At 45.9% G+C, this 22,596-nt stretch overlaps 1 pseudogene; it reads right to left on the bottom strand.

The window, feature by feature from the left end:
• Positions 1-6,756: 6,756 nt before the first annotated feature.
• Positions 6,757-16,565, bottom strand: LOC125518091 (annotated as a pseudogene).
• Positions 16,566-22,596: the final 6,031 nt, after the last annotated feature.

Genomic DNA, 22,596 nt, shown 5'->3' with positions numbered 1-22,596 from the left:
TCATTTTATGCATGTTGTCTGACAAGCAGCTATTCAAGCATGATCTGTTAGATAAGCAGGGGAGTTCAGAAACATAAAATGCTATCCGTCAATCCGTGGCAGAGCTGGCGTTCGTGAAGATAATGCTGGTGTTCGACGGCGGGGAGTTTCCAGCGATGGAGATCACAACGGTAAAGTACTTGTACAAGAACTGAAGGATAACACCACTGGGCTGCTGTGCATCACCATGCTGCCGCTGTTGATTCTGAAAACGTAGAGACGGTAAGCACAGCCCGTATTTATGTCCACCGCGAATATCTTGCTGCTAGTAGGCGGATGCGATTCCGATATACGATGTCTAAAATTTGTTCTCGCCGGTTAAAGAAACAAATAGATACTCGCTTTTTTGCACCCACTGTTTTGTACTGAATGATCACCAATAGCAGGTGACCATTTGTTTGTTTGGCTTGCCTTCTGGCTCCTCCCACAGACACTAGTAACTCAGACAGCTCATTTCCTTAAAAAAAAAAACTCAGACAACTCATTTGACGCCTGTTTCGAGTGAAGGGTGCTGCTCGTGTCAGTCACACAAGTTAGCCCCCCTCCTCTCAGACAAAACACAAAAGGTAATGTCACACCAGAGCTATTCCAAGTTAATGGCATGAACCAATGGCATCACATATCTATCCCGAGTTAAAGAAAAAATCAACAATCAAATGTAGTCACAACATTCTGATTTTACAGTGAATGGTAGTTACAGGATGCAACCCACATTACCCACATTGTAGGCAAGAAAACTTCTTGATGAAGTGAAGTGAAGTCCAAAAGAAGGTCATCTTTTAACTTGCAGAATCAATTTGAGCTTTGTGCCATGTGCCGTATGAAAAGTTCAACCTTGTCAGAACAATATTTTCTTTGCATGTGCCGTATTTTTTTTTAATTTTCAAACGGGGGGGGGGGGGAGAACTCCCCCACACCTGAATATATTTCTCGAGCCCAACATCCAGTACAATGGTACAAATGCGGGGGCGGCAGCAGAGAGAGGCAGGGGAGACCCCCTAGCTATGTTACATGCAGGTTTACCCACGCAGGGTCTGTAGCCATGCATCAATATGTCCACGATCAGCAGAGCAAAACCGGCCGCGCCAGAGGATGGCATCGTTGCGGCAGACTTTCAAAGTGGCGGCCAGGGGCAGCGATTCCCGCCTGAACACAACCGCATTTCGCCGCTTCGAGAGGTGCCAGCAGCACAGCTGCACGAACGCATGTGGCGAGGCGGAGCCGATAGCCTTGGAGGCGTCGAAGAGGTGCAGGGCACGCACAGCGGCCCCCAAGGTGGAGAGGCGCAGAGAGCACCAGAACGCACGCGCGAAGGGGCAGCCGAAGATCAAATGATCAGGCTCTCCAGGCTCGCCCCGCACTCCGGGCACCCGGCGCACCGCAGCTCGGCAATGTGCTTTTTCAGCAGATTGTCCCGAGTGTGGATATGGCCGAGCGTCAGCAGCCAAGCGAAGAACCGAACCCTGGATGGCGCCAGTGATCTCCAGAGAAAGGCGGCGTTCTCTACCACCTCACCTCCCAGGCGGAGGAGCCCGTAGGTGGCGCTCGACGCCAGCCGCCCGCCTTTCTGATCGCATAGGGCCAGGCTGCGGTGGTCAGCGTTGCCCTCGCCCTCCCCGCCCGCCCAATGAGTGGGAGCAGGAGGAGGCATTCCCGGGCGGCAGCAGTGGACAACCGCGGCATGAGCACCGCGTCAAGCCCCAGGTTGCGGACAGCCCAGACTGAGACCTCCGCGCACGTTGTGTGAGAGGCCAGCGCCGGAAAGGCACACCGGACGGGCCCGCGGGGGAGCCAATGATCCTCCCAGAAGGCCGTTATACTGCCGTCCCCCAGGGAGACGCGAGAGAGAGAGAGCGCGGTAGACAGGCATAAGCCCCCGAAGCGCAGCCCAGTGCTCGCCGGCGAGCCCCGAGCCACAGGGTCCAGAAGAAGACGCTCACCAAGGGTGTCCAATACCCAGGCCGCCCATCAAGACAAGGGGATAGAGTGGAGTCGGTGCAGGACCTTCAGGAGGAGGGCGTCATTCTCCTCCTTGCTGCGGCACACCTGCTCCCAGACGGTGAGACACTGTGCACCGGAAGCTCGCTCGGCCGCGAGGAACGAGCGACGCACCACCTTGGGGGGCAGCTTGAGCGCGCCCATGGCGTAGGTCGGGATGGCGTCCGGCACGGCATTGATGAGGACCAGCCGCCCCGTCGGGGAGAGGAGTGGCTAATAATAAACTCCATGGAGAACGGCAAAAAATTAATTTCTTTGCAACGAAGCATCATGTTCGCAAGTCAGTCCACTATATGGAAAAGGAAGGAAGCATACAACTAAAATGTTACTACAAAATGTTTAACAATAGACGACATGGACAACTTCATCGGCACTTGACCGGCATGGATAATTGGAGGTATCACATGGATACATATAAAGCTTGCTACCTATCAACAGTGTGTTGGCCCGTTACAGGCGCAGCGCATCGCAACACTCGTCCTTGGTGATTCAGTTTCCCTACCCACGCCCATCTTCGGCATATTCACAAGACATTACTGTGATGTAAATTTGCAAATGACCAAAGTGCCCATGTGAAAATAGTGTTCCCAAACGTGTAAACGGGGGAGACCTCCCGTGAGAGCTATATCTCGCTTTAAGCAAGATGAAAGCTTTTTATTTTTTTAGTGGAAGCAAGATGAAAGCTACTCTCGCGTGAGACTGGGCCGGCTCGCTTTTCTGGTGAGACAAATGCTTCGCTGGTTTGTTCAAATGTTTCGATCGTGGGTTTGCTGTTTTTCCGTTGCAGATGTTTTTTTTTTGTTTTTTCGGTTTCTTTGTTTCTTCGCAGGTTTTCTTTGTTTTTTGTTTTTATTTGTTTTCACCGGTTTCTTCATTTTATTTTAATGTTTCATTCGTTTATTTCTTTTCTTTATTTTATCATTGTGTTTCTTCAATTTTTCATGGATGTGTCCGCTTTTTTCTCCACTGGTTTCTTCGGTTTGTCGTTTTGTTTCTCGGCTTTTACCGGCCTTATCTTTTCTTTCTTGGTTTTCTTTGGTTTTTCTGGTTTTCCTTTTTATTTTTGGTTTTCTTGGTTTCCGTACACATTCAAGATCTTTTTACATCAAAAATATTTTATATATACACGTTTAACATTTTGAAATACAATACTGAAATTTTATTTTTTTTTATGTCTGCGTTTTTCAAACACGTTGTACATTTTTGGTATATATCTAATACATTTTTCTAATATAGGTTTAGCATTTTTCAAATGTAAGTTTAACTTTCTTTTTTAATACATGGACCACATTTTTTATAACACATTTCAATGTTTTTTAAATAATTGATTAACATTTTTAAAATATGAGATTAACATGTTTTGAATACCTGCTCAACTTTTTTTATATACACATTAAACATTTGCAAATGTTTGATTAACATTTTTTAAATACTTGTTAATTTTTTTCAATGCTTGATTAACATTTTCTTAATACATGACTAACTTTTTTCACACGCATTGTATATTTTCTAATACATTTTTTTGTATACATAATCAACATTTTATTTATACACCTTTATCATTTTTAGAATGCATGCTTAACATTTTTCAAAATATTATGTAAAGTATATTTTTTGTAATATATATGTTTAGAATTTTTGGTATTGTAAACTAAAATAAAATAATAAATCAAGGCAGTGGCCTTCAGAGCAGCTTGGCCAGCCCATCTGACGCCGCCCTTACGTGAGGGATGCTTAGGTCATCCTTCATGTTTTCATAGTTGCAACTGATTGCAAGCAGGTATAAAAGGACATTGAAAAGGGCAGCGATGGAAGCTACGGTCAGATTATTAAGGAAATCAAGCTTAGAGTGGAAAACTTCAATTGTGTCTTTACTTTTGAAGGTAGAGCTTCTAATTTCGAAGCTCATTCTTTAGCCAAGTACTCACAGACTTTAGAAAGGGGCCGCCATTTGTGGCTGGGACAATCCCACGATTCTTTCAGTATTCCGAACTCAACTCTATAATCTTTGAGCAATAAAGTCTTGGCTTCCCTAAACAGAAAAAAAAGAAAACTTAGTATTCAAGGTCTGACAGGACTTGTAAGTAAGGCTTCGGATTAACTAAGTAATAGTGTCATTCAAGCAATTTCGGTATTTATTTGTGCAGGAGAACAGAGCGCCCTCCGCTCGGTTGATTTGAGCACTGCTAGTGCTGGGGGTAAATTGAGCAGATACCATTGTTTTAAATAGCCCGCTATAGCTCCGTTATAGCACGCTATAGCATTTACAAAAAGTCTTGCGCTAAGAGACATTGGTCCAAACAAATGAATAAACATTTTAAATAGCGCGCTATAGCACGCTATAGCGTTTTTTTTTGCGGGGTAGCACACTATAGCGTTTAGAAGAGGTTCATCGCTAAGAGGCTTAGCGCGCTATTTAGAACTATGGCAGAGACATGGACGGAGCGCACCTTCCAAATACAGTACTACAAATAATCAGTCGGCACTCAGGTGCGAGTCACTATCTAATCTAAATAAGCAATTTCTCCAACTATTACAGTAGAGAGGAGAAGCAAATGCAAATTCAGATATGCTCAAACCATTTTTTTTCTCGTCGCTTCAGATTAAGTACTAGTGTCATTTAAGCAATTTTGGCTTGTATTTATTTATGCAGAAGGAGAACAAAGTATATGGTGCTTGGTTCATTTGAGCACTGCCGGGGATAAATTGATCAGACAGCCTGGACCTTGCAAGTTCCAAATGGACCAATTGCTTTGAGCTCTTGGAAGAAGATTAGTGAGCCAACAGTTGATTACGAGGGTGGTACTCCCTCGTTGCTTTAGATTAGCGAGTCAACAGTTGATCACGAGGGTCGTATATGCTATGCAAGAGGAAACTACAAAGTTGTGGTCAGAGTTTTTGTTTTACCTGATGAAACACACTGGGGCGTTCATGGTTTCTATGATCTGCAGTATCGGATGGTGGCATCAGAATTCAGGCATACATGCGTGTTCCTCTGCCTCAGCCATGGTCTTGAAGCCTGTCCGAGTTCCAAATTTTGCAAACCTGAAATCGTTGGCAAGTTGGCGTCGGCAATCTGCTGCGAACCAGAACTGGGTGTGCCTTGGCGTCAGTTAGTTGCAAATGCTCACAAACTCCAAACACTAATCAGCTACAGGAAGTAGTAGAGATGAAGCAACCGTATTTACTTCCGGGGTATTATCAGCGGATCCTGGCAATGCAAAACAGTTTTGGAATCCATGCAAAAAGACAGTTCAACCAGTTGTATTTGAACAAGGAAGAGACTTGAATGGGGGGTAATTAAGCAACCCAGTTATGGTCAGGAAGAGACTTGGGTGGATGTGGTGAGGAAGGAGCAGAGGGCGATGCGTCTGCCAAACCCCAAGTACGTGGATGCCATCGCCAACGACAACATGCACCTCACCACCCAGGCCCTGGTCCGGCTTAGCAAGATGCTCGCCGATGCATACATCGCCACACTATGATGATCCAGTGCGTAATCAGTGTGCGTGCCTGCCTGCCTGCCTGATTAGAAGTGTTCACTGGAATACTACTAGCATTGATTCCATGGAAGAGTTAATTTGGTGATGATTAGTTGTGGACAACAGCTGAATAAATCTGCTTAGTCTGTAGTTGTAGCAGCAGCAGCAGCAGGATGCTCTATATCAGGGAATTAGCAGACGCAAGGTCAGATTAGTAATGCCATTGTTATGAGCATTGTAAGAATTGGAACAATCTCATCAGCACTACTATATTCCTGTTGTGCGGAAGAATATTTTTCGTTTCGTCAGGTTTATCTACCTGAAAGGAAGACTTGCTGTTACAGTGCAACTCTGACACACACAAGAAATACAATTTTGCACACATAGATTGGAATCAGACACAATTCATCAGAAACTCTGTCAGAAAGGCAACAATAAGTTCTTTGCAATGAAGCCTCATATATCACAAGAAGAAGAAGAGGCCTCGTGTTTGTACTGAGTCTGTGGGCAAGAAGAAAAAAATGGGAATGAAGAACTGAAATGTTTGCAAGATGACTAACAATACAAGGTTATGACTTGCAAACACATTGAAATTGGGTATGTGGTAGAAAATGGCAGGAGCTACTACTTACATGTGGACATGTGGTAGAAATATACTAGAGGCACACCTGCTTCTGCTGTACAGATTAAAGCAACGAGCTCGTGTATGGAATATTACTACTGCTGGCCGACACAAAAGAGAAGTAATGACAATTGGGCCTGCTAATCCCAGAGGGAGGGCTTCGATCCCACTGGGCCTCCTCTGCCAACGGCGCGCACCCTCTGCTCCTTCAGCTCGTGTCCGTCAGCCGGAGGTCGCCCCACAGCAGCGGAGGAGCCACCCCCCCCCCCCCCCCCCCCCCCCCCCCCCCCCCCCCCCCCCCCCCCCCCCCTTCCATCAACGCAGCAGAGGGGCAGCTGCCGAGGAGGACGACAAGTGCCCCTCACGTCGCGGCGCGCACAGCGACAAGATGCAGGCGGAATCGGATTGACCATTGCTTCCTTCACGTGGTGGGTGCTTTCTGAGATTCCCACCTGCGATGTTATCACCAAATTCGATTCATCGCCTTAGCTTCGCATGTTACCACCCAATTCGATGTGAGAAACATTTATTTAGACAGAAGGGAGATTAATTATTTACCAGGGCACTCTTGTGTATACCGGTTTACTTCGCAGCAGCTTGGATTTTCATGACGCCTCAGGATCTACCAATCTCCTTACGTGGGACGGAGGAGAGCAAGTGGAAATACTCCCCACCTTCTCTGCATCGTCTTCCCAACTCCGGGCAGTAATATATGCGTAAGAACTCGAGGCTAGGCAACCGCTCCAGAAGACCATGCGGGAATTCCTCTATAGCTGGACAACTCCAAATCTCCAATTCCCTAAGAGAAGTGAGGCCACACATCCCATTAGGCAGCTCTTTCAGGCGCCTGCAGCGATCCACATAGAGACTCCTCAGCTTGGCCAGATTTCCAAGGTTCGAAGGTAGCATGGCCAGACTTCGGCAGTCTGAAATCTTCAATATCTCCAGGGACTGCGGAAGTGTCTCCTCCTCAGATGATGAATTGCGACCCTCCAGGTTGTCACATTCTTCGATATGCAGAGAGCGGAGGCGATCCAAGCACTGGAGCTCCTCTGCTGGCCAGCGGACAACATTACTGCATCCATTAATCGTCAGCTCTTCCACGAACCGAAAGTATTTCCAAATCATAAGGTGCGAACTGGACAATCCGGAGCTTCTGACCAAGCTGTTCGGGCCTTCTAGATTCAAATACTTCAGTTTTTCAAGAGGCCTCTCACTTTGGCTTTGCTGGGGATCTAGAGGCAACATGGCTATGTCATCTGGACACCAAACGGTTAAGCTGACGAGAAATGGCCAAGAGCCCAAACGGATGCTCGTAAAAACTGAAGCGACTGCAGTCCTGTGAACCCCAACTATTCGCAACTCGGTAACAAAGGGGATCACTGGAATGCTTGCAAGGTTGGGGCAATATTTGATCTCTAGCTCGTCAAGCACCGGGAATGTTACCAGGTTATCACTACGCTCTCCCACACTATTTTCTCCCCATATCTCTAGGATTGGTAAGTCAATCAACTCCATCCTCTTCAACCCAGGGAAAATTTGCAGAGAGGAACTGCGTCCTCCACCTTCCACATCAAGGTTACTACATAATGTTGTCAGGTTATCCATCCTTTGTAAGGACAAAATCTCTAGAGATTCTGAGAGCCATACTACAGGTACACTCTTGCATCTTGGGCAGTCAGAAATTTTGAGTTTTTTCAACCATCTAAACATCTGAGGCTTTCTCATCCATTGTGATATTTCTAGGCCACCATATCCATGTATCTCCAACTTTTGGATATTACTATGAGGTTCTAAACCCTGAAGCACTTCTTCTGCATTATCTATTTCTTTGCTCCAAGAGAACAACAACTCACTTAGATTTTGCTTCTGACCGAGACTGGCTTCTTTTGCATTCTCCCCACTCTTTATCTTGTTCAAATTCAATAGCTCCAATCTATTGCTAAGGTGTTGCAAGCCTTTGAGCTGCTCTATTCCAAGGCCATCCTTAGTATCCACAACAAATGTTGTTAATATGTGAAGGTTGTTCAGTAGACCAAAGTTTGGAGACATACTTTTCAGATGATAACAACCATAAAGATAAAGGTGGATGAGATTTCTTAGTCTTGCCATGTGTCTTGGTAACTGCTGCAGCTTTCGGCAACCTATGAGCCTCAATGTTTGCAAGTTATACAACACACATATTGAATCTGGCAACTTAGCAATGTCAGAGTAAGAGAGGTCAAGATATCGTAATCTTTTTGCATTTATGGCCTTGCAAATGGAAATTGGATAATGGTAGCAATGCAGTGCTCTCAATGATGTCGATACATGTACCAACTCTTTAAAAGCCTTGTGTAATTTTGAAGGAGCTAACAAAGTGCGGAGGTATGTTCTGCCTTTGCATAATCCACTCATCTTTTCCAATTCAGCCTCTGGCATTTTCAGGTGACAAACATATTTTAACGATGCTTTCTGCTGAGTCAGTACTTCTACACTTGCACATTCATCTGTGACATCTTTTGCTAGATCATGCATTAAGTCATGCATTTTACATACTATCATCTCATACATTGGTTTATTAACCCAGTAATCATATTTCACTACTACATTCTGATCCTGGAGGAAGGACCTCCAAACCAACTCATTGAAAATGAATTCTCCTTTTAGTGTCAAATCCATTGTTCCCTTCTCTTGAATAAAACCATTTGCTATCCATAGTTGGATCAAATTGTGCTTGTCCATCTCATAGTCCTTGGGGAAAACTGCACAGAATGCAAAACATTGCTTCATTTCAGATGATAGGTGTGTGTAGCTCAACTTAAGGATGGACACGATCTCATCTTTCCCTCTAATATTATCCCTAATATTACTTTCTTCGATGGCCTTCCATTCTTGTACTTGGTGATATGAACTTAGCAATCCACCCATTGTCTTGAGAGCAAGAGGCAGCCCCCTACATTTGTTGGCAATACGTCTGCCAATGCTGACCAACTCTGATTGCTCCTGCTCTACATTGTTGCTATATGCTTTCTGTGCAAACAATTCCCATGAATCTTGTTCACTCAGACATGCTAGCTTATGGTGTCCAAGGGTCTGCATTATAGAGGCTACTTTCTGGCTTCGAGTTGTCACGACTATTACACTTCCTGGTCCACCAACAGAACACAAAAGAGGCTTCAGGACATCCTCCCACTTCCTCTCATCTTCATTCCACACATCATCAAGCACGAGAATAAACCTTCTTTGGTCAATGACTTGCTCAAGTTTCTTTTGCAATAGCTCAATCGTGTCAGGCATGTCACATATTCCACTTACAGCCAACTCAATGATGGATTTCAAAAGAGCCATGACATCAAAGTTGTCGGACACACAGTGCCACATCTTCAACTGGAAATGTTGCTGGACCCCTTGGTCATTATAGACCATCTTAGCAAGAGTCGTCTTTCCAAGACCTCCCATCCCAATGATCGGCAGCACCTGCACCCTTCGTTGATCCTGCTGGTCCAGCAACAACGTCACCACCACCACCTTATCATCATCTCTTCCAAATATCTGGGTAGTCTCGTCCAGTTTTGAGTGCGTCTGCCGCCAAGGATGATCCTGATTCACCCTACAAATAGTATTCTCTAGGCCAAACTTGTTCATCTCCTCAACCAACTTATTAACCTTCTTGAGGACACTCTTGAGTTTCCTGCTCATTTCAAAACGGAAGAGGAGTGGGCTACGACGGGTGACGTAGATGAGCACCTTGCGGGAAGTGGACATGCCAATCTGTGACTGTCGGCGCAGTGCCTCGTACCGGAAATCATCAAGCACGTCGTCGGCCTCGTAGGCGACGGACTTGAGCTCCTTCATCCAGCTCTTGACGTAACCATTGGTCTCGCTCCTCTGCTCAGCGTTGGCTAGCTTGCACTCAACGGCAAGTAGACGCCGCTCAAGCGTTTGGCGGTCGTCCTCGAGCCCACACATGCGGGTCACCGTCTCGACCAATGTGTCTGTGGCCTTACCGGCCACACCACGTAACAGAGGGAGAAGCAGCGACTCTGCCATGATCTTGACGGTTGGAGGAATTATAAACTGCAGCATATGAAAGAAGATGAAACGTTAAGCATTGACAGAACACGAACAGCCTTGCAATCCTCCTATGGAGTCAGGAAACATTATGCTGCTAGCTGCAAAGCATGCCTTACCTCCTCGCAGTCCTCCTCTTATTTTTCTTTGTTTCTTAGTTCCACAATAGCTTAGCTTGTATAGCTCTCAGAAGAAGAACATCAAAACAAGTCCAGGGCATGCACCTAAACACCACCGGATTTGATCTTGACCAAATTGGTGAAAGAGCAATGTTATTGCTGGTCGTTCCGCCGTTCCCCCCCTGAGCGCAGGTCCCATGCACGGCAAGGCTGGTAAAGGTAGAGAGGATGGAAGCAAATGGAGATAGTATCAAGGAATCCAAGAGCTGAGCTGTATATTGACTGATAATATCAAGGAATGCAAGAGCTGAGCTTTATTTGCAACTATACATCACTATTTTCCTAATTAAGTTTGATTTATCCTGAACTTCCATATGCAAACAATTGCTTGTACCAACATCACAGATGACTCCAACCAAATGATGTTCAATCCCTGGGGCGAGCATCATTTTCTAACGTGCAGATAGGACAAGGAAGAATAAGCAAGACATTGTTTTCTATCTGTCACTTCTATGACGTACTATATTGGAGGCCCGGCACACAGACCTGGTAATTGATCGGTTTTATATTTTTGTTTTGCTATATAACTTAGTTTTTCTGTGTGTGTTGGATACTGCTCCAGGACAAATTGAAAACCAAAGATCGCATAACCAGAAAGTATTTCTGTGCGGACAAATTGCACTACCTATATTATGCCAATAAAATTCTGAGGACCTTTAGTATGTAATCTTACGCACAGCCAAGTTTTATTTATGCATGCTGGTTAGGATGGGTGCACCTTTGGTTGGAAAATACGCTGGCGTTGTCACCGATGTCTTCGTGGTCATCTGAAACGAATTGGCGTTGCATGCGAGGGCCGGCGCACCTTGTCTCGGTGTGAGGTTATACTATTGAGAATTTAATCGCCGCTGCCACAAGATAAACCATGCGAGATAGAGACAGAGACGAAGGGGTCTCTTTCGAATAGGGAAATCACCGCCAAACCTCGGCATGATCGTCACTACGTTGCTCTCGGATGAGACGACGGTAGAAATTATGCACCGCTCCTTGACATGCCAGCTGCAGGATGTAGATATGCTATTTCTTTTCAATAGACCTTGAGGATCAGAAATTTAAAAGCAAAATAGTGCAGCTCGATCGGTGAAAACTTGTGGATGGATGGCCCGGCCCCATTCGCTCAGACAGTCCACTCCATAATTCTCGCCTGAACCTAGAACAACCCATCTTTTGCTGTCTGCAATACATTTTGATGATCTATCTACCTGCACTTTTATATGTGTAGTTCCGTCTACAGCTAGTGCATTATTTGCTGCATCCATGCAATACCACGGACTAGAAGCTTTGTCGATCTTGCTTACAAGAAACAGCGTGTGTATACAAGCTCCTTCAAAACCAAAGCGGTTTTGTTGGGCCGGTACTACACTCTAGCAGTATGTAATTAATTGATGCAAATGGACTTTACTACAAACCTGAGACCCCTACAGCTAGCTGCAGTGAACTACTGGATTGAAAATGCCCCTTGAGAGTTGAGTAGAGACTACATGTAGTGTATCCACTACAGGAATAGCATGGAAAGCCGAGTACCCAGAGTATTTCACTAAGGCCCGAAAAATAGTGCTACTCGGGCAGCGGAAACTCATGGGTATGCAGAAACAAATGGACGACTCGCCTCAAGCTACATTGTATGAGAGGGGCGTACCATTGACAGCGGTGGTGAGCATGGACGAAGAAGAAGAAGAGTGATTAGAAACTAAAAAAAAACGACGATGTTGTTTGTTGCGCATAAGGATCCTTTTTTTTGGGAGGAAATTTTTCGATCTATTCATCAACTGTCAAAGTGGCAAATGAACACCAGAAGTAAAAAAAGTACATCCAGGTCCGTAGACCACCTACCGACGACACTAGTAAAAAACGGGCCTATTGTCCCGGTTCGTAAGGGCCTTTTGTCCCGATTCCTTAACCGGGACTAAAGGGTCGTTACTAATGCCCTGACCCTTTAGTCCCGGTTCTAACCAGAACCGGGACAGATGGGCCTCCACGTGGCCTGCGCGCTGAGCCCAGGCAGGAGGGCCTTTGGTCCCGGTTGGTGGCACCAACCGTGACCAATAGGCATCCATGCGTCAGCATTTCTATGGCTGGGGTTTTTTTATTTTTTTAGGGGGGGGGTTTGGGGGTTTTGGGGGGTTAATTTAGCTATTTCATATATTGTGTTAGCTAGCTAATTAATAGAGAGAAGTGTCCTCTCTTATATATGTCCGTGCTTGGTCGACGGTACGTACTATACTACATACGAGAGGACTAGACACGCTAGCTAGCTAGTAAGCAAACAAAGGAAACAGAAGATCGTCATGAACATATATGCATACAGAGAGAAGTGATATCGACCACCTCTCCTTCTCCGAGAGATTGGTCGAACAACAAGTTCTCGTATATCTATCCGACACTACCGGCTACATATATACAATAATTATCTCTTACAAATATAATCTCCTAAATTACGGACACATGGTCCACATAGTATTCTCCGTCTTCAGCGATCACGTGGTCAAGAAAGAATGCCGCCAATTCCTCTTGAATTGCTCGCATGCGATCTGGTGGTAGGAGTTCATCCCGCATCCGAAACATCTAATTTAAAGAAGGGGGTCAATACATACATACATATATATATATATATATATATATATGAATGAAACTCAACACAAATGATGGTAATAAAATAAAATTGTGAATATTGTTATTTACGCACTTCATATTGTTCGTCGGAGTAGCCCCGCTCACAGGTCGTGTGGCGGATGGACTCGCAAACGTAGTATCCACAGAAATCATTCCCTTTTTCCAGCCACAACCACTTTACAAGAAATAGAGGTCAATCAAACTGATAAGCAAGAATGCCAAATGGTATTGATGAAACTAGCGCTTGAATCACTAGGAGATGCGCGGAACATGCTACTATAGTACTTACTTTCGGGTGTCTAAATTCCAGCTCTTTCGGCAGTCCCGGAGCTTTTCTGGTGAATTTTCTCCAAACCCTGCCAGACAAAGAAAACAATTACTTGATATCAGAAATGAACAAAGTTGCTGATATGGTGGATAATGATCGATTTAACTTACTTCTCGAGCATTTTAGTCATGTCCGCATACTCCTGGGGATCTTTTCGTTTAGAGTCCAAGATAGTTACTACTCCCTGCTCAAGCCTAATCTCTAGGAGAATATAATGGTAACTGCGCCACTCATGCATAACTCATCAATTACATTACTATAACCTGGACTAATATATAAGGGAAACCGAATATGCACAAGACAGTAACACTCACTTGAAATTGTAAGGAAAGAGTATTATATCTTTGTGTTCATTTATTTTGAATGATCGTAGCAAGTTGGCCTCGGTATCTGCGGCATGAAATTTAACCTTAGTTGCATCTATGAGATATGTGTTAATGAACCCAATATCACCGACTTGTCTTTCTTCAATTCGGCGATCTTCAATCTGCATAATATAGTGAGGATAATTATAAATACATGCAATGAAAGAGCCGAGCTATATAGAGAGACTTAATGACAGAAGTAGTAGTACTTATAGACAATAGCAGGTGACCGTTGCTTTTTCGAGGGCCAATTGATTGAAAAACTAATAGAACTCCTCAAATGGAATAGGCAACAGATCAATTCCAACGAGGTCATGCTCCTTTTTAACTCTCACATACAAAGTACTCCTTCCCCCAGACTCTCTGCAGATTTTCAAGTACCAATCATGCAATCTTCGCATCATCGTTGATAGAGATCTTTCATCTTTGACGAGAGTCTTCCCGTACTCGTATCTGTGCATCTGCACGTCCATGAAATCATAATGTACATCGTCGGTCAGGTAATCTCCAAGATTGCTATAACCGGGCACCATCTTCGGATCGACGATGTCGCTAGGCACCTTGAGCGGGGGGCACGATTGATTCCCTTGTTCGCCGAGCTAGGCAATTTGTTTCCCAGCTGCTCGTCGTTCTTTCATCCTTTGATCACTGACTGTACTTTCCGACCGCTCTGCTTCGGCCCATGTCTTTCCAATAATGTGCTCATAGTTGCCTTTCGGCGGAGACTTGGGTGGTTTTGCCAGGGCAGCCAGAGTGCGCTTCGCTTTCACCGGATCTACCTTCTCCTCCAGAGGTGGATGTCTCTTTGCTTTCAACCCTTGAAACCAGTCATCCACTTCGGTTCGCGCGATCTTCGCGTTCTCCTCCGGGGTCCTCTCGTATGGTAACTTCTCTGGACTCTTCAGAGAAGGACCGAATCTGTATGTCCTCCCGCCTCTCGCTGTACTGCTAGATGCCGGCCGAGCAGACGGACCGGCTATCTTCTTTACTTGCTTACGAGGCGGAGGAGAAGGACTACGACGCGCCGGAGCAGCTGCCGGAGCGGCGGCATGTCTCTTCCGCCCTTGCTGACGAGGCGGAGAAGGAGGAGGCTGGCTGCTCGGGCGCGCCGGCGCAGGCGGAGAAGGAGGCCTAGTGCCGCCACGCGCCGGAGAAGGAGTCGGCGGCCGAGTGCCCTGATCGTCACTCGCCGGAGGAGGAGGCGGTGGAGGAGGTGGAGTGCCCTGACTCTCCGGAGGAGGAGGAGGAGGCGGAGGCGTCCAGTTCGGAAGGTTGATGAGCTCCTTCCGCCATAGGCATGGAGTCTTCAGAGAAGAACCCAGCCGAGTCTCCCCTTCTCCGGTAGGGTGGTCAAGCTGGAGGTCCTCAAATCCCTCCGTTATTTCATCCACCATCACCTTAACATATCCTTCTGGAATCGGCCGGCAGTGAAAAGTTGCTCCGGGTTCATTAGGAAAAACAGAGCCAACAGCCGCCTTGACCTTCATATTAATCCATTGCGTCATAGGATGGCAATTCTGAGACTCCGTGATAGCATCCACGGGATAGCTGGCAGGAGCCGTCAAGACATGCTTCGGCTGAAGCAGCTCGGTGGAAGCCACGCTGCTTCTCCGCTGAGATGGCGGGGTAGCTTCAGGGGAAGCTTCGGCAAGTCGTTTGCTGCGATTTGCTTCTCGTTCCTCTATCGCTTGTACCCTTGCGTGCAGCGCCTGCAGTTCGGTCTGCTGCACTTTCTTCCTCCTCTCGTGGCATTTGTAACCGCCTGCGTCCAAAAACCCAGCCTTCCACGGAATGGAGCATGGCGTGCCTCGTGTCCGTCCAGGGTGCTCAGGATTTCCGAGGGCCTTTGTGAGCTCGTCGTTCTCTCTGTCTGGAAGGAACGTCCCTTTCTGCGCTGCATCGATATAGTACCGAAGGTTCTTGAAGGGTATGTCAAGTTGCTTGTCCGTCCAAACGCACTTCCCTGTTACAGGGTCCAATTATCCGCCAGCCCCAAAGAACCAAGTCCGGCAACAGTCTGGCCAGTTCATTGTCTCTGGTTCGATCCCTTTATCAAGCAGATCAGTCTCAGCCTTTGCCCACTTAGGCCGGCCTTTGAGGTAGCCACCTGACCCCGTGCGATGGTGAAGCTTCTTCTTCGCAGCATTTTTCTTGTTTGTCTCCGACATCTTCTTACTCTTATCCGATGTCTTGTGGGCCACAAATGCGGGCCATTGATCTCTGATCTTCTCATATTTGCCCTTGAATTCTGGTGTCTCTTCTTTGTCGACAAACCTTTTCAGCTCTTTCTTCCACCTCCTGAATAGCTCTGCCATCTTCTTAAGAGCAACAGACTTAATTAATGGCTCTATAACCGGCTTCTCCAGATCCTCCTCTGGCGGTAGGGTGAAATTTGCCTTCAGCTCATTCCAAAGATCATCTTTCTACATATCATTGACATAAGACACCTCAGGGTCTTCTTTAGCCGGCTTAAACCATTGGTGGATGCTGATCGGGATCTTGTCCCTAACAAGAACCCCGCACTGAGCAGTAAATGCATCCTTTGTCCGGATGGGTTCAATCGTTAGGTCGTCGCGCGCGATTTCTGTGATCTCAAACCTTTCATCCTCGCGCAACTTTTTCTTCGGGCGTCGTCTCTTTACCGAAGTTGTGCTCGATCTGGAGGGCTAGAAAAAAGAAGAAAGACGAGAGTTAATTAATATGTGTACATACCAAAACAATGAATGCATCAATTAGCTAGTCTCAGCACAAGCTTAACTAATATATTTACCTGACCGGACTCTGTTCGGTCACCGGAGCCGTCACCCTGTTCTTCTGGACCTGCTTCTTCACCCTGCTGTTCTTCCGGACCTGCTTCTTCACCCTGCTGTTCTTCCAGACCATCATTGTCGTTAAGAAAACACGACATGACATCACCTCCGTCTAAGATTATGTCCCGCAACCTCTCTTCTGCTTCCTCGTCTCGTCCGTGCTCCATTGTTTCTGCAAATATATATTACAACATGGCAATTATTACACAAACATGACAGCACGTGGATATATTAGTTTGGGTGTACTCCTCGAGAGTTTTCACTGTCGAAGTTATCCGAGAGGGGGTAATATCGACAACGATGAGATACATACACGGGAAAATAATGTTATCGGGGAGCGGGTATATCGACTCCCCCCACCCCCCACGTGTTGAAGTTATCGGGAGGGGTACATTTATATTGACAATGACGATATACGTACATGGGAAAATAATATTATCGGGGAGGGGGTATATCGACCCCCCCACGTGTTGAAGTTATCGGGAGGGGGTATATCGACCCCCCCCCCTCGTGTTCAAGTTATCGGGAGGGGGTAATATCGACAACGATGAGATACATACACGGGAAAATAATGTTATCGGGGAGCGGGTATATCGACCCCCCCCCCCACATGTTGAAGTTATCGGGAGGGGTATATCGACGACGACAGATCCGATAAAACATAAGAAAACGAAGAAGAAATAAAAAGAGGAGAAGAAGAAAGGAATAGCTAGAGGAGAAGATCGAAGAAAAAAAAGAAGAAAAAAAAGAGGAGAAGAAGAAAGGAATAGAGGAGAAGAAGAGAAAATAGAATATATATTCTATTTTCTCTTCTTCTCCTCTTCTTTTTCTTCTTTTTTCATCTTCTTATTTATTTCTCCTCTTCTTCCTCTCCCCTCTTCTTCTCCTTTCTTCCTCTTCTTATTTCCTTTTTCCTCTCATTCTTTTTCTTCTTCTTCCTTCTTAAAAATACATGAAGTAGTATTGCTTAATTCATTGTTCATATGAATATACAAACATTTTCATATTTACAATAATTAATATCACCAAAAAAACCTATGAACAGAAAAAATCCTAATTTTTCTAAAAAACTATCTTTTGCATATATACATGAACATATATATACACAGAGAACATATATACATATATATAAAAAAAGCATATATATGAAAAAAAGCATATATATGAAAAAAAAATGCTAGCTAGGGAGAGGGCGCCGGCCGGACCAGGAGGACCGCGGGGTCGGCGGCGAAGATGGCGACAGGGCATTGGGCGCGCGCTCGGGGTAGGGGGCGCGGGCGACGGCGAGGGCGGGCCGGGGCGGCGTGCGTCGGGGAAGGGGCCGACGCGGGCGACGGCGAGGGCGGGCCGGGGCGGCACGCATCGGGGCAGGGGCGCGGGCGACGGGGGCGGGCCGAGGCGGCGCGCGGGCGACGGCGACGACGGGGGCGAGCCGGGGCGGGCGGCGTCGGGGCAGCCTGGCGGCGTCGACGTCGGCGTCGTCGGGGGCGGCAACTGCAAGATGAGAGTGAAAATTTCCTAAGTGTGGACTTATATAGCAGAGCCTTTAGTCCCGGTTCGTGGAAGCAACTGGGACTAAAGGTGGGCATTAGTCCCGGTTGGTGCCACCAACCGGGACCAAAGGCCACTTTTCAGTAGTCCAAAGGGCGGGAAGCGGCGGCCTTTGGTCCCGGGTGGTGGCACCAACCGGGACCAAAGGCCTTGTGCTGTTGCGCCCGCGTCGAAAGTTTAGTCCCACCTCGCTAGTTGAGAGGGGTGCGGAGTGGTTTATAAGCCCCACTGCCGCACCCCTCTTGAGCTTCTCTCCATTGCAGGCTTACGAGCCTAATTGTCACTGCTATGCATGTGGACCTACTGGGCCTCCTCCGGGCCTGAATCCTGGCCCATGGATGGGTTTCTAGTCGTATTCAGGCCGTGGGGGCCCAGTAGGTGGCACTTTTTTTGTTTTTTTGTTTTTTTGTTGCTTTATTTATTTTATTTTCTTTTGTTTTTGCTTTATTTTTTAATTCTTTATGCTTTTAGTTTTAGAAAAATTATAAACTTTTTGTTAATGCCATTAGTTTTCAAATTTGAAAACACTTTTTTTGTTTTTTTGTTTTCTTTGTTGCTTTATTTATTTTATTTTGTTTCTACTTACAACAAAATACTTATTGTTGCTATTTTTATTTTTTTTCATTTTTTTGTTTTGTTTTCTGCATTATTTATTTTCTTTTGTTTTTTGCTTTATTTTTTAATTCTTTTTGCTTTTAGTTTTAGAAAAATTATAAACTTTCTGTTAGTGCCATTAGTTTTCAAATTAGAATAGTTAAAATTTGAATTCTTTGAAATTTGTGTGAATCACAAGTTTGTGATTAAGTTTACCAATGGCCCACATGGCTGCCCTCTTGAGAGTGTTCTTGGTGAGAACATTGTTGACAAGGAGCGAACCGGGATTAATGGTATTAAGAGGGCCAAACCATAAGACATTAAAGCATTTGAAATGAACTCTGAAAAAGTTGGCATAGCATGTGCATGTACAAAACGGAGAATTGTATCATACTCGTCTGTTACAAAGTTGGCATGGTATCATCATAATAGTTCCGGGAGAAAGTCTTCACTTTTTCTTCACTTGTGTCATTTGCTTATTGCGCCGTAACCATGAATAATCTTCATCGTTTATCTGGATGCTTGGGTCAGCCTTGACTTTGAAGGGAGGAATTTCATGAAACTTTTCATAATCTTCAAACATGTTTGTCTTGCCCTCCACTCCCACGATGTCTCTTTTTCCTGAAAGAACTATGTGGCGCTTTGGCTCATCGTATGATGTATTCGCTTCCTTATCTTTTCTTTTTCTTGGTCTGGTAGACATGTCCTTCACATAGATAACCTGTGCCACATCATTGGCTGGGACGAACGGTTCGTCAGTGTACCCAAGATTTTTCAGATCCACTGTTGTCATTCCGTACTGTGGGTCTACCTGTACCCCGCCTCCTGACAGATTGACCCATTTGCACTTAAACAAAGGGACCTTAAAATCATGTCCGTAGTCAAGTTCCCATATGTCCACTATATAACCATAATATGTGTCCTTTCCCTTCTCGGTTGCTGCATCAAAGCGGACACCGCTGTTTTGGTTGGTGCTCTTTTGATCTTGGTCAATCGTGTAAAATGTATTCCCATTTATCTCGTATCCTTTGTAAATCAATACAGTCAAAGATGGTCCCCTGGACAACAAGTACAGCTCATCACAAACAGTGTTGTCATCTCTGAGACGTGTTTCCAACCAACTGCTGAAAGTCCTGATGTGTTCACATGTAATCCAGTCGTAGCACTGCTCCGGGTGTTTGGAGCGCAGACTGTTCTTGTGTTCATCGACATACAGGGTCACCAAGGTAGAGTTCTATAAAACTGTGTAGTGTGCTTTAGACCAAGAATGCCCGTCCCTACATATTATTGAGTCCGCTCCTAGTGTGCCTTTTCCGGTCAGTCTCCCCTCATACCGCGATTTAGGGAGACCTATCTTCTTAAGGCCAGGAATGAAGTCAACACAAAACCCGATGACATCCTCTGTTTGATGGCCCATGGAGATGCTTCCTTCTGGCCTAGCGTGGTTACGGACATATTTTTTTAGGACTCCCATGAACCTCTCAAAGGGGAACATATTGTGTAGAAATACGGGCCCTAGAATGACAATCTCGTCGACTAGATGAACTAGGACGTGCGTCATGATATTGAAGAAGGATGGTGGGAACACCAGCTCCAAACTGACAAGACATTGCGCCACATCACTCCTTAGCCTTGGTATGATTTCTGGATCGATCACCTTCTGAGAGATTGCATTGAGGAATGCACATAGCTTCACAATGGCTAATCGGACGTTTTCCGGTAGAAGCCCCCTCAATGCAACCGGAAGCAGTTGCGTCATAATCACGTGGCAGTCATGAGACTTTAGGTTCTGGAACTTTTTCTCTGGCATATTTATTATTCCATTTATATTCGACGAGAAGCCAGCCGGGACCTTCATAATGAGCAGGCATTCAAAGAAAATTTATTTCTCTTCTTTCGTAAGAGCGTAGCTGGCAGGACCTTCATACTGCTTCGGAGGCATGCCGTCTTTTTCGTGCAAACGTTGCAGGTCCTCCCGTGCCTCAGGTGTATCTTTTGTCTTCCCATACACGCCCAAGAAGCCTAACAGGTTCACGCAAAGGTTCTTCGTCACATGCATCACGTCGATTGAAGAGCGGACCTCTAGCTCTTTCCAGTAGGGTAGGTCGAAGAATATAGATTTCTTCTTCCACATGGGTGCGCGTCCCTCAGCGTCATTCGGAACAGCTAGTCCGCCGGGACCCTTTCCAAAGATTACGTGTAAATCATTGACCATAGCAAGTACGTGATCACCAGTACGCATGGCGGGCTTCTTCCGGTGATCTGCCTCGCCTTTGAAATGCTTGCCTTTCTTTCGACATTGATGGTTGGTCGGGAGAAATTGACGATGGCCCATGTACACATTCTTCCTGCATCTGTCCAGGTATATACTTTCGGTGTCATCCAAACAGTGCGTGCATGCGTGGTATCCCTTGTTTGTCTGTCCTGAAAGGTTACTGAGAGCGGGCCAATCGTTGATGGTCACGAACAGCAACGCCTTTAGGTTAAATTCCTCTTGTTTGTGCTCATCCCACGTACGTACACCGTTTCCATTCCACAGCTGTAAAAGTTCTTCAACTAATGGCCTTAGGTACACATCAATGTCGTTGCCGGGTTGCTTAGGGCCTTGGATGAGAACTGGTATCATAATGAACTTTCGCTTCATGCACATCCAAGGAGGAAGGTTATACATACATAGATAGAGTCACGGGCCAGGTGCTGTGATTGCTGCTCTGCTCCCCGAAAGGATTAATGCCATCCGCGCTTAAAGCAAACCATACGTTCCTTGGGTCCTTTGCAAACTCATCCCAGTACTTTCTCTCGATTTTTCTCCACTGTGACCCGTCAGCGGGTGCTCTCAACTTCCCGTCTTTCTTACGGTCCTCACTGTGCCATTGCATCAACTTGGCATGCTCTCCGTTTCTGAACAGACGTTTCAACCGCGGTATTATAGGAGCATACCACATCACCTTCGCAGGAACCCTCTTCCTGGGGGGCTCGCCGTCAACATCACCAGGGTCATCTCGTCTGATCTTATACCGCAATGCACCGCATACCGGGCATGCGTTCAGATCCTTGTATGCACCGCGGTAGAGGATGCAGTCATTAGGGCATGCATGTATCTTCTGCACCTCCAATCCTAGAGGGCATACGACCTTCTTTGCTGCGTATGTACTGTCGGGCAATTCGTTATCCTTTGGAAGCTTCTTCTTCAATATTTTCAGTAGCTTCTCAAATCCTTTGTCAGGCACAGCATTCTCTGCCTTCCACTGCAGCAATTCCAGTATGGTACCGAGCTTTGTGTTGCCATCTTCGCAATTGGGGTACAACCCTTTTTTGTGATCCTCTAACATGCGATCGAATTTCAGCTTTTCCTTTTGACTTTCGCATTGCGTCCTTGCATCGACAATGACCCGGCGGAGATCATCATCATCGGGCACATCGTCTGGTTCCTCTTGATCTTCAGCAGCTTCACCCGTTGCAGCATCATTGGGCACATCGTCTGGTTCCTCTTGATCTTCACCAGCTCCCCCCGTTGCAGCATCACCGTATTCAGGGGGCACATAGTTGTCATCGTACTCCTCTTCTTCGCCGTCTTCCATCATAACCCCTATTTCTCCGTGCCTTGTCCAAACATTATAGTGTGGCATGAAACCCTTGTAAAGCAGGTGAGTGTGAAGGATTTTTCGGTCAGAGTAAGACTTCGTATTCCCACAATTAGGGCATGGACAACACATAAAACCATTCTGCTTGTTTGCCTCAGCCGCTTCGAGAAATTCATGCACGCCCTTAATGTACTCGGAGGTGTGTCTGTCACCGTACATCTATTGTCGGTTCATCTGCGTGCGTTATATATAATTAAGTGTGTCAAAACCATTACAGAACATCATGAATAGATAATTAAGTGACCAAATTAATAGAAGTTCGTCATCACATTAAAACCAAAGTACATAGTTCTCATCTAACAACATATAGCTCTCCAG

Source organism: Triticum urartu, chromosome 7 (assembly GCF_003073215.2).
Source record: "Triticum urartu cultivar G1812 chromosome 7, Tu2.1, whole genome shotgun sequence".
NCBI lineage: Eukaryota > Viridiplantae > Streptophyta > Magnoliopsida > Poales > Poaceae > Triticum > Triticum urartu.
Note: the sequence above shows the minus strand (reverse complement) of the source record. Positions and strands in the feature narration are given on the sequence as shown.